This window comes from Mauremys mutica, chromosome 4 (genome assembly GCF_020497125.1).
Source record: "Mauremys mutica isolate MM-2020 ecotype Southern chromosome 4, ASM2049712v1, whole genome shotgun sequence".
Lineage (NCBI taxonomy): Eukaryota > Metazoa > Chordata > Testudines > Geoemydidae > Mauremys > Mauremys mutica.
Window position 1 is genome coordinate 127242533 of NC_059075.1, and position 11418 is coordinate 127253950.

Consider the following 11418-nt stretch of genomic DNA (forward strand, 5'->3'; position numbering starts at 1 on the left):
GAACTAAGGGGGCTGTCAAAGGATCGCAGCAAAAAGGAAGGGTTTACAGCTGTATTCAATTACAGTGAGCAGGCAGCCCCTCTCTCCGAAGGCCTTTTTCAGCCCAGACTCCAGGCGGGTTTGTAATGGCTTGGGCCCCGTTCTGGGCCTAGAAAACTCACCACATCCATGGGAAAACCAGCATGATCTTTCCCATGAATGACTGCAGTGCTAAAGAGCTGCTAATGTCTCTTCACCAGGATGCAATAGAACCCTTACGAGCTCACTCCATTAGCTGCACTAGGCTGCCAGGGCAAAGGGGGCTCAGTCCCTAGTCTCCTTCAACCATGCACCCTCTCTGGGGTGGCTAATACAGCCATGCCACTAGCTCCTCCCCGCCCCAAGTGCTGTTCAGTGCTCAAAGCACCAGGGTGAAAGGGGCTCCCTGACCCCACTCCCCACCCAGGCCTGGATAGAGGAGGGGGACAGCACCCGGGGGGGCAGCACCCAAGCAGCAGCCACTGCAGTTTGATCTCGGGGTCGTCTGAGTGCCCAGCCCAGAGACCCCCGTCCAGCACCTAGGGTCCAGGTCACAGCTCCTATCGGTGCAGAGTGGCTGGCATCTCTGGGAGAGGTGAACAGGGGCTTCCACATGCTCCCAGCCCCATTGCCATAGGCCCACCTCAGCTCTCCTCCTCCCCCTACACAAGCAGTGAGCTTGGCTCCTGTCTGGCCAGAGCTATGCAGCTGTTTAGCAATCCCACCCCACTTCCCCAGTGCACCCAGCTCCAGCAGGCTCCCATGACCAGGGGGGTCTCCAAATACTGGTGCAGAGGACACAGGTTTCCTCTGCACATGCACATGTAAAGCACACACGTCTCAGCTCCATGGGCGCTTTGATATAGAGTAGGCAAGTGAAGCTGGTACCATGCTGCAAGAACCCATAGAATAGGGACAAAGCAACACAGACACCTCCTCACCCCCGGCTTTCCCTAGTGATGCATTCAGCCCTTAATGAGACTTGAATTACTGCAGTCTTGGGGCAGCCTGAGCTGCGGAACAGATCCAGCCCCGCCCAGCTACCAGTGAACTCCAGCACCAGAACCCCGGCCAGCATCTCCATTAGGACTGAGCAGTCTGGGGTCAGGGAGCAACAGCCTGTTCCAGACAGAGTCTGAGGGGGCTGATTCATTGCCCTTGCGGACAGCCAGGGTGGATGTCTGCCCTGGCTGTAATGAAACGGGTGCTGTCCCGTTATTGAAATTGAAACACAGATTCATTACTCCCTTTACTGCTGCTGCAGCAGAGCCAAGGGACTTTTCCACCACCTGACAGAGGTTGCTTCAGCTCAAGCCAATGGTGAGTGATAAACCACCCTGATCTAGCCACCAGGCAGAGGGAGACAGGGCTGGTGTTTTCCCCATGCAGCCTGGAGTGAAAGGACTTAGCTGTCCCCAGTCTTCCACTGCCCTGCGCTTTAGAGCTGTTCTTAGCTCTGCAACAGACATTTAACTCAGCTTCCTCATGCAGGAAGTCAGAGAACTGGCTTTGTCTTTGGGTGAGACAAGGACCCGCTTGTGTTCATGCCACTATCACAAGGGAAGGGGTGATAAACTTTTATAGCAGCTCCCAATATTTCTCCAGCGCTTTCATCCAGACACTAGATTCAGCTGGGCTTCTTGCCTTCTATTACTTCCAAGTGATACAGTGCACAATTAAACAGGTGCCATGTTCCTCCCCAGAGGCAGCTGCATTTCAGCAGTCCCCGCCGGGTGCTTGTCCATGACCTTGCCAAGTGTTTTGGCAACCTGCCGACTGAACAGGGCTCTGTGACAGAGGATGAGCTGATATTGTAACTGACCACTCAGGGAGTCTCTGCGGGTGTGGAGCCGTCAGGAATTCCTTCCCATGACAGCACAGTCCAGACCCAGGTGTAGGGAGAGCTTGTGCAGTGACACTGGTAAGCACAGGCTGTCTGTGTCAGGCTGGGAGCTGGAGAGACAGAGAAGCACAGAGTCTGACTGTAGCCAGCAGCCTCAGTGAAGAATCCCTGGCTGGGCTGTAATGGAGTGACAGTCCCATCACAGACACACCACAGCCAGCGCTGGAGCAGCCGGACCCAGAAAGGAGCCTTGCTAGCAGGCTAGGTTTAGCATCAGCTTGGAGCAAGCCCTACAGACACTTCCACTCTTTAGGCCCCGTTGGCTCCCTCCCCATAAATGCTGATGCCCGTCTGGCCACAAAGAATTCCCTGGGGCTGGCTGAAAGAGGGGGGTGAATCCTGGAGGTACAGAGCCTAACACCTACATACCCCTGAGGAACTGGGCCACGGTCTTCATTGCAGAATTACGAAAGTGGAGGGCAGCCCGGTACAGGGGTCTCCCCACCTACCCTGGTCCCTGGACCACTCGTACTCATTCAACACCCCCACCCCAGGGAGTTAGCCCATACTTAGCACGTTACTTGGTCTGATTTTCCCCAAGTGCGGAACGCCCCCCGGCTCCCAGCGAAACGAGGGCCAGTTGAAATGGCTAGTGCAGTCTCAGTCTGGTCTCTAATTCTGGCTCTTTCTCCATCTGTGTACAACAGCAGAACAGTCCTTCTAGTCTATGGTCCAATTTGAAACTGCAACAGGCGTACATCAGGCCCCATCCCCTCCAGCTGCTGTGGATCTGCTTAGCAGCCGGCTATGGGCACGTGCCTTAGGCACTTCTGAAAATCTCACCTGGCACCCATGGGAATTTACCAGATTTAGAGCCCTATGAAGATGGGACCTTTGCAGCTTCAGCATCACACGCCAGGCTCTAGGTGGTGCTAAAGACAAAAGGACAAATCCTCAGCTGGTGTAAATCAGCATGGCTCTATCCTTGTCACTGAGGCTGTGTCAGCTCAGGATCTGGCCCAATGTTTTTTTCTACACCAGTTGGCCCATGGCCTCTGATTAGCTGCTGCAGGGACCTTTCCTCCCCCATGTGCAGTGGCAGAGCTTTAAGGCAACCGAACCCAGCTACAAGCCTCTTCCTTTTTGATCTGGTCCCAGCTTCTGTCTGCCTTGCTCAGGGACTCCAACATAAACACACCGAGCTGGGTCTGAGCCCTCTCCCATTCAAATCAGTGGAAAGTCTCAGCTGATCTGGATCAGAACCCCGGCCCTTCAGAGGACTTACCACCTAGCAATGCCACTGTCTTGGTTCAATCCCACCATGCTAAGGTTCTCACTGCCCAGACACTTGCTTAAATTAATCTTCCCACTGCCAGGCATGGACATTTTCCAGCAAATCCCTTAGGGCCGACTGAACCATGGACAGATTGGGAATGAATTTTGCCAACTGGCTGGATCGCCCTGGATCTGGTCTCCATTGTGGCGTGGCCATTCCAGCTGCTGTTTCCATCACACCTGCCTCAGCAGTTACATCATCGCTGCTCAGCCCTGAGGACATGCCTGAAGCCCTGAGCTCTCCAGTGGCAGGGACTGTGTGGGGTGTTTCCTTTTTCAGCTGACACAGGCTCTGTTCCACCCCGTGCTGGGATGAGAGAGAGAGTCAAGGCTCATCAAAGGAGCTCTTAACTTAGGGGAAAGCTCACAGGGCTGGGAGCCAGGAGTTGAAAAGCCCAGCTCTTCTGTTCATGGCTGCTTTTATCTCTGTGCATGGCACAGCCCAGATTACTGAGCCAGACCTCAGACCCCCAACCTAGGCCGCAGGGCAGTATCCGTTCCGCCTCCTGTTTTACAAATACATTAATGGAGGGGTTACATACAGTCCCAGTTTCATCTACTCAGCCAGATGGCCTCCGGTGACTAACCAGCTATGGGCTTGGCTAACCTAGCTGTCGCTGATGCCTGGACCATACTCGCTCCCAGAACTCAAATCTAAAAGCTACCGTTGTCTAGCAAACCATCGTGTCCCCCACTGGCAAAGCCCCCCTCACAAACTGCTCTAGTGGCTAGCACAGAGAGTACCTCGCAGCTGCTCTTTGAGCCCCAGGAGGAGAGCTCTGTGCTTAAAACAGGCAAGAACCAGTGTTCAAATCCTGCCGCTGACCCGTGCCAATGGCATGATATAAAACAAAATCCACAGTGCTCACACTGATTTCTTGTCACACACTGGCAGGTTTGACCATTAAGGGTATGGCAAGGCCTAAGCACCACCTGAGGCTTCAGAATAAGACTTAAATAGTGCCTTGTTCTTGTGCCGCATGGGAGTGAATATTCAGAGGGCTTCTTAGAGACCAGCTTTTGACTTGTGTCTAGAGGCAACCTTGCAAAGGCAAAGCAAATGGGCTTTGTGGCCTGATCTGTTTCTTTAGGATGACTCACAAAGGACTGGGTGGTTGGTTTTGTTATTTTTACTTTAGAAATGCAGGCCTTGCCTGTCCGCTTTTTTGGGGAAGACTCTACGGCTGACTGGAGAACTGCTAGAATGATGACATCCCAGTGACAGCTGCCAAAGTGAGATGAGAGGGGATTTCTATTAAAATATTTTAAAGCTCTTGGTTTGTTGTTAATGCTCATTTAACTCAAATGTCTAATAAACACTTGGGGAAAATCCTCTTTCGCTAAACATTCACCATTCTCTGTCAGTGGCACAGAACAGTCTACTTTCCTGAGGGCTGTGATACTTTGGTCTCATTTTGGTTGCTACTAGGTGATCTTTGATATGCAGGAGGTCAGACTAGCTGATCTGGTGGTGGTCCCTTCTGACCTTAAATTCTATGACTAAGTTCTATGGGTCCCAAGGTGCACCCAATGCACTGAGCTCTTCTGAAAACTCTGTTGTCACGGAGTGTAGGGGAGTCAGGCCCTGCACCCCCGGGCTCCCTGCCGATTCACCAGGACTCTCAGCCAGCCAGTAAAGCAGAAGGTTTATTTAGACGACAGGAATACAGTCCAACACAGGTCTTGCAGGAACAGATAACAGGATCCCCCCATATTAGGTCCATCTTGGGGCCCCATAACCCCCATCGGGGATCAGAGCCCTCTCTCTCTGCTTCCCCTTTTTTCCCCAGCCAACTCCAGTCTGCCCAACCCCCTCCAGCCCCTCCTCTCTCCTCAGCTTCTTTCCCGGGCCAGGAGGTCACCTGACCCCTTTGTCTCCAACACCTTTAGATGCACCTTTGCAGGGAGGGGCCCGGCCATCAGTTGCTAGGAGACAGAGTGTCAGGCATTCAACCTTCTGCTTTGCTAGATACTTAGAGGCCTGCACCCAGCATTCCCAGCCCCCAGTATGAACAGTCCCACTTCGTCACACCTCTCCCCGCTTCGAGACCGAACTGAGTGGGGTCACTCCAGCCAGTGACCTGGGGAAGTTCGAACCCACCTACATTCCCATGGCAGCCCCAGGGTCCCCCCCATTCTGGGGAAAGAGTTACCCCAGGTCATTCCAGTTTCCTGCCCCCCTGTAGGTCGGGGGGACTCGGGGGCACTTGCAGGTTGCAGGGGGGAAGCCTTATGCCACCTGTGCTCTTTCCCCACCCCAATACCCCTGGGGTGCACGCGGGGCTGGGGCCTTCTCCCCACGTTCCAGTCTGGGGGGCTGTGATTCAGGATCTCTCGGTTCAGAGCCCCCCTTTTGACCCTGGCCCCCCTCTGGACAGGCTCCTCGGGGTGGGGCGAGGGTCTTACAGCCATCTTCCCCCTGTCCCAGGCCTTCCTCCCCCTCTGGCAGAAGTCACAGGAGCGGCTGTGCTGCCGGACATGGGTAAAGACCCCAGGCCAGTAATAGTTCTGTAGCAGCCTCTGCTGGGTACGCCAGGCTCCCTGGTGCCCTGAGGGGGGAATGTCATGGGCCTGGCACAGCAGCTGGTGGCGATACTCCTGGGGTACCACCAGCTGCCTCCTGATCACCCCTGACTCCATTTTCCCTGGGGGAGCCCATTCTCGGTACAGGAACCCCTTCTCCCACAGGAACCTTTTCCGGCCACCTCGTCCCATGGTCTGTCCCGCCCCCTGAGGTTGACCAGGTCCCCTATCCTCCGCAAGTAGGGGTCTTCCCGCACCGCGGCCTGGAACTCAGCCGCTGGGGCAGGGACGGAGATCTGCTCTCTCTCACCGGCTGGGTCTGAGGCCACAGCCTCTCTGAGCCCTGTCCCTGGGCGTTCCCTCCCTACCGGGTCAGGGTCCTGCGCCTCGGGCGGAGTACCTTCCCCGGTGTCAGGGTGCAGAGCCCTGCATCGGCTCTGACTACGGTTCACGGCCAAGGCACCCCGGGTGTTACTTGGCCAGTCCTCGAGGTCCCCCCCCCATTAACACCTCCGTGGGCAAATGTGGGTGCACCCCCATGTCCTTGGGGCCCTCCTTGTCCCCCCACTTCAGGTGTACCCTCGCCACAGGCACCTTGAATGGGGTCCCGATCACACCCCTCAGGGTCAGGTAGGTGTTGGGCACCATCCGATCTGGGTCCACCACCTCGGGCCGGGCCAGTGTCACCTCTGCGCCCGTGTCCCAGTACCCAGTGACCTCCCTCCCGTCTACCTCCAGGGGAACAAGGCACTCTTTCCGGAGGGGTAGCCCCGTGCCCACCCTGTAAACCCAAAACTCAGGGTTGGGAGCATCCAGCCCCTCGGAGGGGTCGACCCGGGGCCCCCCTCCCTCCTTCGCAGGTGGTACGCGGCCAGCCCCCCTTTCCTGCGAATGCTGCCCCTCATCCGACTGGGTCTCTACCCATTTAACCCGGTGGGGGGTTGGTCTGCTCAGTTTGTCCGGGAGTTTGGGGCACTGGGACCGCAGGTGGCCCTTCTGGCCACATTGATAGCAGCGCATGTCCCGTTGGTCCCCTCGAACTGGTCGGTTGTCCCTGGCGCTGGCCGTTCCCTTTGGGAGGGGGCTCTCCCGATTCCCCTTTCGGGTGGTCTCAGGATGACTCTCTCTCTGCGTCGCGACGGGCCTGTTCCTTTGGGGTTCCTCCCTGCCACCCCACAACCGGCTCTTCACATAGTCATTGGCTAGCCGCCCTGCATGTCGCGGGTTCTCTGGCTTTTGGTCCCTTAACCACAGCCTCAGGTCAGATGGGCACCGCTCATACAGCTGCTCCAGTACCAGCAGTTTAACCAGGTCCCCCTTCGTCTGCACCCCATCTGCCCACTTGCCGGCGTACCCCTCCATGCGGACGGCCAGTTGCAGATAGGAGACCTCAGGGATTTTATCCTGACTCCGGAACCTCTCCTGGTACATCTCAGGGGTCAGCCCAAACTCGCGCAGCAGGGCCTGCTTGAATGGTTCGTAGTTCCCTTTCTCCTCCTCTCCCAGTTGGCCGTACAATGCCACGGCTTTGGGGTCCAGTAAGGGGGTGAGAACCCGGAGCCTGTCCGCAGGATCCACCGGGTGCAGCTCACAGGCCGTCTCAAAGGCATCTAGGAAGTCACCCATGTCCTCCCCCTCCTTGCGCGGGGCCAGGATGGACTTATCAAAGCTCCGCGCAGTCCTGGGCCCCCCTTCACTCACCACAGCCCGGGGCCTGCTGCCCCCCAGCCTCGCCAGGTCCAGCTCATGTTGACACTGTCGCTCTTTCTCCGCCCGTTCCTGCTCCCTCTGTCGTGCCTCATGTTCCCTCTGTCGCGCCTCATGTTCCCTCTGTTCCTTACGATCCTCCAGCTCTCTCCGTTTTTGTTCCCTCTGTTCCTTACGATCCTCCAGCTCTCTCAGTTTTAGCTCTCTCTCCCATTCCAGCCACTGGCGCTCCACGGATGAGCGTCGCCGGGACGATTCCCTGCTGGGGGGTGAGCTTCGCCAGGAGGATCCCCTGCTGGCTGGGGGGGTCACGGCGCCCTCGGTGTTCGCTGGGCTCCTCCTCCCCCTCCCCCTAGGCATAGGAATGGGGGGTCTCGGGACACCCTCAGCAGCCGGCTGACCACTCCCAGCCGGGCCAGACACTGGTACCTGTGCTGCATCTGCCTGGCTGCTTCCCTCAGAGACAGGGATTGGTTCATTCCTGTGATCTTCCTCCTCCAGCCGGGCAATCAGCTGGTCCTTGGTGAGTTTCCCACTGCGCAGCCCCCTGTGCTTGCAAATCTCCACCAGGTCGCACCTGCGCCGCTTGGCATACATCTTCCTGCTGGCCACTCGCAGGCCGGGGTGCTTGCCGCTCCCCACGGGTTCCAGGGGGACCCCTAGTGTGCCAGTCCTTGAGGTCACCCCCTCTCTGCCAGGGTCGAGCTGCAGACTCCTCCGCCCCTGGGACCGCTCGCTGTGATCCCCCGGGTGACCCTTGTTACTGCAAAGTCCTGCTCTCTGGTCCCAGGGGTTAATCACCCCTTCGTTTTACTGCTCCCCAGTCACTTACTGCAGGAAGCGCCGTCCACGGGGTGCAGTCATCCCACCGCTACCACCAGTTGTCACAGAGTGTAGGGGAGTCAGGCCCTGCACCCCCGGGCTCCCTGCCGATTCACCAGGACTCTCAGCCAGCCAGTAAAGCAGAAGGTTTATTTAGACGACAGGAATACAGTCCAACACAGGTCTTGCAGGCACAGATAACAGGATCCCCCCCTGTTAGGTCCATCTTGGGGCCCCATAACCCCCATCGGGGATCAGAGCCCTCTCTCTCTGCTTCCCCTCTTTTCCCCAGCCAACTCCAGTCTGCCCAACCCCCTCCAGCCCCTCCTCTCTCCTCAGCTTCTTTCCCGGGCCAGGAGGTCACCTGACCCCTTTGTCTCCAACACCTTTAGATGCACCTTTGCAGGGAGGGGCCCGGCCATCAGTTGCTAGGAGACAGAGTGTCAGGCATTCGACCTTCTGCTTTGCTAGATACTTAGAGGCCTGCACCCAGCATTCCCAGCCCCCAGTACGAACAGTCCCACTTCGTCACACCTCTGTCACTTCATGTCTACACTGGAGCTGGAGATGTAACTTCCAGTGCAGGTTGATGTACCTGCACTGCTTTGATCGGATATGTCCACCGTAGTCAGGTGCCTGAACAGGAGCTGAGGTCTTTACAAAATCTGCCTTTTAGGGGTGTGAGTGGGAGTTTAGCAGGGCCTAGATCTGGTGCTGGGGGCCCATTGCACAGCAATGAATTTTACCACATTAGCAATGTCACCAGCACCAGCCATTAAAAACAAAACAAACAAACACCCCCGCCCCCACACACACACACCACACCATGAGTCAGGCATCTCAAAATCATGAGATCAGCTTTTAAAAATCTCAGGATTTTAAAATCATCCCTGTTGGTTTCTGTTTTGTTGTTGTGTGTGTTTGTTTTTTGCATTCTGCTTTCTCAGCCTTTCAGACACATTTTACAGTTTTGTCTGCAATCCCAAAGGCTGGACATTTGCTTTTCTGTTAAAATGCAAGCTGAGCTTTTGACTCAGTCACCTGACTCCAGGAGCTGGGACTTGAGGAAAAAAACAAAGTAAATTGAGATTCCCTAGTTGGCAACACCATATCAGAGGCTGGGCTTTGGATGCTAAGGTATTACAAGGCACATGGGAGCTGCAGCAGAGCACGAATGGTCTTGAACAGGTCCCCTTTAATAGGTTGTCTGTGCCTTGGGATCCGTGTTTTACTACTGAAGGTCTCCTTCTAAAAAGGATGCTCAAGTCTAGCTCGACCACAAGCTGTGGGCTGGCTGCGGGAACCCCTGGGGGATGGGGTTCTTAGGCCAGTGCCTAAGGATCCCTTCTGGCCTTCAGCCTCTAGCAATCTATGACGGTTCGTTTCACGTCACCAAGCATGAGAGTCGGGACAGGGAAGAAATGACCAAGGAGGACTTAAGCTGTGATATTAAAGCGAGGACACTTGACCGCAAGGGAAGGACATTTCGTAACTTAGCAGCACTGAGGCGCGCTGCTGTTTGAACATCCCTTGCAAAGAATCACTGGGAAGGTTGAAACAGGGGCCTTAGAAGTTGGGCTGTTTCCAAATGCGTGTGACTAGGGAGCCATCTGTTGGCAGGAAGTTGCAGCATGTCCTAGCTTGCACAGACGTGGGGCACTGAGTGTGGAGTTCCAATGTAGGACCCTCAGAAGCTTGTCTCTTCCACCAGTAAAGGATAAAGACGCCCACCCACATTCCCCTTGTGCCCAGTGCAGCGTATCGGCTGGAGATGCTGTGGGGACCCATGTCTCAGGTTTTCTGGAAATGTCATTTCAAGGTTTGGGTCTGGATGATTCCTAGAAGCAGGCCTGTGTGGCAGAGGCGGGTTTCCCTTGGGATGGGGAACAGGGGATGGAGCAGACACCTGGCTGGAGACAGCTGACCACAGGGAGGGGGCAAGGTGAAAGGGGCATGGGGAAAATGGCCACCCAATTTCCTGTGGCTGGTAAAGATCGTCATGGCCCTGCCTTGTAGCAAAGCCCCGAGGATTCCCCATAGCACTGGCACACAACAAATCCAGCCAGGAGGTGGTGGTGCCAGGAAAGGATTAGCAAGTAACTCCCTTGCCTGGGCAAAGCCAACAGCATTGCCAGGCTCACCCCGGGAAGGGGTGGGGAGGAGGTGCCTAGGCTGGCAAATGTGCCTATTTTGTGTGCACGGAGGAGCTGACTCACCACTGGTGCACAGCTAGTGCCTGGGAACAGCAGGCTGTCTTCAGTTAGTGCCTCCTGCTGACTGCTCTGGCCCTGCGGTGATCTGCTTCTTCTGATGACTCAGCCCTCCAACGGGCTCATCCCCCCAGAGTACACAGCCCAGTGCATAGCAGCCCAGCATCCTCACAAGACGTCTTCGACCCCAGCTCTGGGCCCAGGGGTCCTCACCCCCTTCTCTCTGGGTGTTATGTTGTCCTTATCGCCGTACACCAGGGCTTCACGCCACCTTCCCAGGGGCTGGTAGAGGAACCCAAGCCCACCCTCGCTTCTAGTCGAGGGACCCTGGGACGAGCACCCATGGTCTGCTCCTTCAGACGCCTCCCCACTGCCTCCATGGCCTTCTGCCTACCACTAGCCTTCCTGCAGTCCTTTCCCCAGCCCCTTCCTGGGCCCTTTGTAACAACCGGCACCTCCTAGACCTAGGGCTTCTCCTGTGCATCAGGGCAGCCACAGAAGCTGGCTTCAATCCTGCATCTCCCAAGTATCTCCCCTCCCTCCCCCGCCCCACCCTTCAGGCTTCCTCTTTGCCCTGCAGGAGCCTTGCTGTTCCCCACCAGTCTCCTCACTCTTGCCTACCCCTGGAGGGGCTGTGGAGTTCTTCTCTCCCTCCCTGCAGACCACCAAACGTCAGTCCAGCCCCTAGGCTTTGTTGTCACTGCCTCTTGGGCTTCACTGACTGACTGCCTGCAGCTTCCCTCTGGCCCCAGGCACCCCCAGCCTCCCTCCTGGACCAGAACCCTCTGGCTCCAGGCCTCCTGCTGCCATTAGCCCAAGAGCAGAAACTCCCAGCTACCCCTCCCTCCTAGGTCACTTCCCTGGCCTCCTTCTCACTGCCCTGTGCCCTTCCTTTCTGAACACCCAGCTCCTCCCCAGCTGAGGTTGGTCACCACTTGTACCCAACACCCCTCCAGGTGG